The sequence below is a fragment of the Heterocephalus glaber genome, unplaced genomic scaffold (assembly GCF_053883595.1).
Source record: "Heterocephalus glaber isolate CG9 unplaced genomic scaffold, H.glaber_assembly_v1.0 deba00001564, whole genome shotgun sequence".
NCBI lineage: Eukaryota > Metazoa > Chordata > Mammalia > Rodentia > Bathyergidae > Heterocephalus > Heterocephalus glaber.
Genome location: NW_028258351.1, coordinates 19,575,204 through 19,582,446, shown reverse-complemented (window position 1 = coordinate 19,582,446; position 7,243 = coordinate 19,575,204). Strand labels below are relative to the sequence as shown.

At 43.0% G+C, this 7,243-nt stretch overlaps 1 pseudogene; it reads left to right on the top strand.

Annotated features, from left to right (window-relative positions):
• Positions 1–727: 727 nt before the first annotated feature.
• LOC101697410 (poly [ADP-ribose] polymerase 1 pseudogene) lies at positions 728–5,634 on the top strand (annotated as a pseudogene).
• Positions 5,635–7,243: the final 1,609 nt, after the last annotated feature.

The following is a 7,243-nucleotide window of genomic DNA, read 5'->3' as shown; positions in this document are numbered from 1 at the left end:
GATATAATGGGCAGGAAGACTACATGCTGAGTGAGGTCTTTGTCATTCAGGGCATGTGTTTTTTCCTATTCCCCTGGGCTGAACATTAATATTGACTTCAATCTCCTGCAGCTACTTAGTTCCTGCTTTTGCTTAAAATAGATATATTGCTTTTCCACAAGCTAAACCTCACAGCAATTTACATGCTGGGTGTTAGTTGGCGTACAGAACTAAAAACTAAGGAAGGGCATTACAAAGGTCATCAGATGAGCCAGGTGTGATGGTGCGCACACTTGAGAGGCTGAGGTAGGTGGATGCTATGAGTTCAAGGCCAGCCTGGGTTACATAGTGAGTTCAAAGCTGGCCTGAACTACATAGCAAGACAAACAAAAAATCAAATAAATAAATACACACTTAAATTCTGAGCATAAATGCCATAAACATACAATGTCAAGCTTAAAGCAACAGAAGTCCATTTAATCTAAAGGTTTAAACCCACTTGGTTTCCATATTTGTCTTAGTTTACTATAAAACCAGTAGTTGTAGTTTTCATTTTCCACTTTTTAAAGTAAAAAATGATAAAGTATTGAAACGTACACAAATCAACACCACTATATGAACATGAGACATCTTGAAATGTTGGTTCATTTACTGATGTACTAAAAGCTCAAATTGAGGGTTGAAAGGCAGTTTCTGGTGGTCCATGTATAAATTACAAGTGGTAATCTATATAAAAAGTACACATTAAGAATTAGAGAATGGGGCTGGGGATTTAGCTCAGTGGTTCTGCCGCCTGCCTCGCAAGGGCAAGGTTTGATCCCTGGTACCAATAAATAAATAAATAAATAAATAAATATAAAAATAAAAATTAGAGATTGACTAAGCATGGTGATGTACACCTGTAACCCCAGCACTCTGGGAGGCTGAGGGAAGAAGAGTGAAATTTCAAGTCCCCCCCAAAAAAAGAAATTTCAAGCCCTGTCTAGGCACTTAGCAATTTAGTAAGACACTGTCTCAAAATAAAAAATAATGTAGCTCAGTGTGAAGGCCCTGAATTCATTCCAAGAACCAAAAAAAAAAAAAAGAGTAAATGACCATTCATAATGGGGACTGACCGTGATCATGCTCTGGTCTGGCACACTTACCATCACCTGGGCCAATGGCTTACAGGAGATCTCTCATTAGCTGACTGAAAATGAGAATCATCTTTTGGTCCAGAACCTACCTGATGATTAATTTTATTTCAAGTTGGCTGGGCCATGCTCCTCAGCTATTTGGTCAAACATCTTTTTAGATATTTCTGGGGGTTTTTAAAGATGAGATTAACACTGAAATTAGTAGACTGTGAGTAAAACAGATAACTCTCCATAAAATGAGTGGTCCTCGTCCAGTGAGTTAAAGGTCTTTCCGTGTAGCGAAGGATTGATCTCCTTAAGCAAGAAGGCATTTCTACCAGCAGAGGGCTTTGGACTATTCCTCTTCCTGCCTGCAGGCCCATCCTGCAGATTCTGGTCTTGTCCAGCCTTCGCAATTGCGTGAGCCAGTTCCTTCAGATTTCAGATTTTTCAGGCATCAGCAATCCACCAGCAACAGCAGTGGACAGCGAAGTGGTGGGATGATGGCAGAGGCTTTAGACAAGCTCTCCCTAGCCAAAAGCAGGCTCGCCTTGTACAAGAGCATCCCCAAGGACTCGTTGCAGATGGTCATCATGGTGCAGTCACCTATGTTCAATGGCAAAGTCCCATGCTGGTACCACTTCTTCTGCTTCTGGAAGGTGGGCCAGTCCACTTGGCAGCCCAACATTGAGGTGGACGGCTTCTCTGAGCTGTGGTGGGATGACCAACAGAAGTCAAGAAGACTTCAGAGGCCAGAGGAGTGACTGGCAAAGGCCAGGATGGAATTAACAGCCAGGCAGGGAAAACTCTGGATGACTTCACTGCAGAGTATACCAAGTCCACCAGAAGCACATGCAAGGGGTGCATGGATAAGGTAGAGAAGGGCCAGTTGAACCTGTCCAAGAAGATGCAAGACCCAGAGAAGTCACAGCTAGGCATGATTGACTGCTGGTACCACCCAGACTGCTTTGTCAAGAACAGGGAGGAGCTGGGATTCCAGCCTGAGTACAGTGCCAGACAGCTCAAGGGCTTCAACCTCTTCTCCAAGGAAGATAAAGAAGCCCTGAAGAAGCAGCTCCCGGGGGGTCAAGAGTGAAAGAAAGAGAAAAGGTGATAAGGTGGATGAAACAGATGAAGTGGCCAAGAAGAAATCTAAGAAAGAAAAGGATAAGGACAGTAAGCCGGAAGAGGCCCTCAAGGCCCAGAAAAACCTGATCTGGAACATTAAGGTTGAGCTGAAGAAAGTATGTTCTATGAATAGCCTGAAAGAGCTGCTCATCTTCAATAAGCAGCAAGTGCATCCTGGAAGTTGGTGATCTTGGACCAAGTCGCCCACATCATAGCATTTGGGGCCATCCTTCCCTGTGAGGAGTGCTCAGGCCAGCTGGTCAAGAGGGATACTTATTACTGTACCAGGGAGGTCACTTTCTGCACCAAGTGCATGGTCAAAACACAGAAACCCAGGTGAAAGGACTGGGTGGCTCCAAAGGAATTCCAAGAAATCTCTTCCTGAAGAAATTGAAAGTCAAAAAGATAAGACCAGATATTTCCCCTGAGACCAGCACCCTCATGGCTGTGGCACCCCTACCCTCCTCGGCCTTGACGCCAGCTGCTGTTAACTCCTCTGCCCCAGCAGATAAACCCCTGTCCAACATGAAGATCCTGCTTCTTGGCAAGCTCTCCCAGAATGAGAATGATGTGAAGGCCACAGTCCAGAAGCTTGGGGCAAGTTTATGGGGTCAGCTAACAAGGCCTCCCTGTGCATCAGCACTAAGAAGGAGGTAGAAAAGATGAATAAGAAGGTGAAGTAAAATAAGCCAACATCCATATTGTGTTTGAAGATGTCCTCCACGATGTCTACACCTCAATCAGGGCCCTACGGGAGCTGTTCTTAGCACATATCTTGTCCCCTTGGAAGGCACAGGTGAAGGCAGAGCCTGTCAAAGTAGAGGCCCCAGGGGAAGTCGGGGGCTGTGCTCCCCAAGAAGAGCGAGGCACCTCCACAGAAGAAGGTATCAAATCTGAAAAGAGAATGAAGTTAAGTCTTGAAGGAGGAACAGCTGTGGATCCTGACTGGTCTAGAACACTCAGTGCACATCCTGGAGAAGGGTGAGAAGGTTTCAGCACAACCCTTGTCCTGGCAAACATCATGAAAGGGACTAACTCCTACTACAAGCTGCAGCTTCTAGAGAATGACAAGGAGAGTAGGTACTGGATATTCAGGCTCTGGAGCTGTGTGGACACTGTGATTGGTAGCAATAAACTGTAGCAGATCCTGTCCAAGGAAGATGCTATTGAGCACTTTATGAAATTGTATGAAGGAAAAAACAGGAATGCCTGAAACTCCAAAAACTTTACAAAGTATCCCAAAAAGTTCTACCCTCTGGAGATTGACTATGGCCAGGATGAAGGGGCAGTAAAGAAACTGACAGTAGACCAAATTCAATCTCCTCAAGCCAGTGCAGGAGCTCATTAGGATGATCTTTGATGTGAAAAGTATGAAGAAAGCCATGGTGGAGTAGATAAACCTTCAGAAGATGCCCTTGGGGAAGCTGAGCAAAAGGGATCCAGGCCACATATGCCATCCTCAGTGAGGTCCAGCAGGCACTGTCCCAAGACAGCAGCGACTCCTAGATCCTGGATCTCTCAAACTGCTTCTGTACTCTGATCCCACATGATTTGGGGATGAAGAAGCCCCTACTGCTGAACAAAGCAGACAGTGTACAGGCCAAAGTGGAAATTAAATGCTGGACAGTCATGACATTGAGGTGGCCTACAGACTGCTGAGGGGTGAGTCTGATGACAGCAGAAAGGACCCTGTCGTTGTCAACTATGAGAAGCTCAAAACTGGCAGTAAGGTGATTGACAAAGATTCTGAAGAAGCTGAGATCATCAGGAAGTATGTGAAGAACACTCACACAATCACATACAATGCATATGACTTGCAGGACATCAATATCTTTAAGATAGTGTGGGAAGGGGGACCCAGTGCTATAAGCCCTTCAAGAGGCTCCACAACTGAAAGTTGCTGTGGCGTGGGTCCAGGACCACCAACTTTGCTGGGATCTTGTCCCAGGGCCTGCTGATAGCCCTGCCTGAAGCACCTGTGACAGGCTACATGTTTGGGAAAGGCATCTATTTCACTGACATGGTCTCCAAGAGCGCCAGCCACTGACATATGCCTCAGGGAGACCTGATGGGCTTAATCCTGTTGGGAGAAGTTGCCCTTGGAAACATGTACAAACTGAAGCATGCTTCACACATCAGCAAGTTACCCAAGGGGAAGCACAGTGTCAAAGGTTTGGGAAAAACGACCCCTGATTCCTTGGCGAGTATTACTCTGCAGGGGATTAAGGTTCCCCTCGGCTTGAGGATCTCATCAGGTGTTAATGACACCTGCCTGCTGTACAACGAGTCCATCATCTACAACATTGCTCAAGTGAACCTGAAGTAACTGCTGAAACTAAAGTTCAATTTTAAGACACCCCTGTCATGAACTGCAAGATGTGGTCCTCGTGCATGGGCGCCCCCACAGACCTCAGCTGGGTTGCTGATGGCTGTTACCTTTACTCGGTCTCTGTAGAGAGGATTTTATATGACCAAGTTGAAAGGTTCTTCCCAAATTCGCAAATCCTCAGTTTTGTGTTGCAACTGATGGGGGGGGGGGTTGTTTTGGGGTTTTATTCTGCCAGGTACAACCCGGGTAGACACAGCTCATAAGAGAGAGTTGGGAAGAGGTTTTTGTTTGCTTTGTTCACCTAGACTAGTCCTGTGGAAAAGCCAAGCCACGTTACAGCATCTGCCTTCCTGGTTTCCCCAGGGAAGGAAAAAATGTGCTTCAACCCTTTTCTAAGTGTTCGTTTTTAGTTTCGATTTTGGCAAAATGTTAAGCATTTATTCTGAACCAAAAATAAAAACTAATATCATACTTTAAAAATTTCAGGTTTTTTTTTTTTTTGGGTACCGGGGATTGAACTCGGGTCCTTGCGCTTGCACAGCAGGCGGCAAAACCACTGAGCTAAATCCCTGGCCTTTATGTTTTGTTTTGTTGTTTACATTTCCTCCAAAAAAATGACAGAGTGATAGAAATTGTAGTCTATTTCAAACATTATGTTTTAAATGTAATGTTTTTTGCACCCCAATAAAAAGAACCACACACTTTTAGATGCCAGTAATGAGAGAATTTGAAGTTTTATAAAAGATGTGAATTATGAAACATTATGTGCATTTTTTGACTGTCAGACACTTTAATCCTTCATCATTCCAAATCCTATCCGCTCTTACTGTGCTGTCAACAGTTCTTCAAACTTCTGTACAGCCCCAGCTCTCTGCATTTCCTGTAGCTTCATGCAGCAACTCCCCACAGACCTGGTACGCCTCTTCGGTCCCTGACTTCCACTGTCAGCAACTTAATAAAATGTGACACGTGTATAACACGCACTTGTCTAAGACACTTTGTTCTTTATTAATGAGTATTTTTCTAGTACTTTCTCTATGAATTTCATAACTATATAGGTACACATACAGTTTTACACACAGTTACACCTACACACATAGTTAATTTTCTAACATAAATGCAATAATGTATGTATTTTTCTTCCTTACTAGAAAATACTTGACATACAAGGAGAAATAGGTATAATATATATGTATGAACAATAAGGCACAATAACAAACAACTCTGTAAGCAGCAAGTCAGAGGAAGAAAGGAGTCCTAATATACCCAAAGCCCCTGTATGCTCACCAAATCGTATGGTACTATATTGCTTTCTCTCCCAGCCCCCCTTACCAAGATAGTGAATTTGGTGTATATTGCTTCCTCACTTTCCTTTTCAGTTATACCATGCACTGTAGGTCCTGTATTCTAAAACAAATTTTATTCTTGCCTAGGTTAGTTTTTCCTTCAAAAAAAGTTTTGTTTATATTTTATTAGATGTTTCCTGTTGTGTTCATGCAATATGAATGGTATTTAAAATTTTTAATTTTGTTAGGTGTGAACACATTGGGGAGATTTTTAGTGCATATTAGTAATACAGAATAGTGGAATTGGTTTGGTATATAGGCATTTGTATATAATATATTTCAATTATTTTAGTTCCCATTACACCCCCTCTTTCCTACCCCTTCCCACAATCTTCTTCCCCATCTCTAAAAGTCTACCTTCTAGTTTCCTTTATTTTATTTATTTATTTTTAGATTGCTCATATAAGAGAAACTATGCAATACTTAACTTTCTGAGTCTGGCTTATTTTGCTTAACTTGATAGTCTCCAATTCTATCTGTTTTCCTGCAAATGACATGATTTCATTCTTCCTTATGGCTAAATAATATTCTACTATGTATACATACCACATTTGGTTTATCCATTCATCTATTGATGGGCATCTAGGCTGTTTGCACAGCTTAGCTATTATGAACTGCACTGCGTGAGTATGCAAGGATCACTATAGTACACTGTCTTTAATTCTTTCAGGAATATAACAAGGAGTGATATAGCTGGATCAACATGCTATTTCTATTTTTAGCTTTTGAGGAATCTCCATCCTGATTTCCATAGCAGTTGTACTAGTTTACATTCCTAACAACAGCATTGGAAGTTCTCCTCAAGTTGCCCAAGCCGGCCTGGAACTCACAATTCTCCTGCCTCAGGCTCCTGGTGCTAGGATTACAGCCACGCACCACCATGCCCAGCTGTTTACAGATTTTTGCTCTGGCTTGCTTGCACTTGCCTTCTGGTATACACTGGAGCAAGGTTTTCTCCAAGGTGCATGCCCAAGGATGGACTTACCATGTTGTAGAGTGGGTACATCATCAGATTTACCAGGTGATGCCAAAATGTTTCTCCAAGTGCTCTACTCATCCTGTCCTTTTCTCCACCAGCAGAGCATAAGTAGAGCTTCTATTGTTCCACATCATCAGAAAGACTTGATACACTTGGACTTTAAAAGTGTTGCCTACCTGATGGCGTGAAGTGAGAGTTCACTTAGATTCCAGTTGCATTGCCTTCCTTCCCAGTGGGCTGAGCGTCTTTCCCACCGTTTACTGGCTATCTGGGGTTGCTCTTCCATGAAGTGCCTGTTGGTACCTCTCCCTTTTAAAGTCTTTTGTTAAGCTAACACTTTTTATTGAAATTATTTGTGCTAAAATTT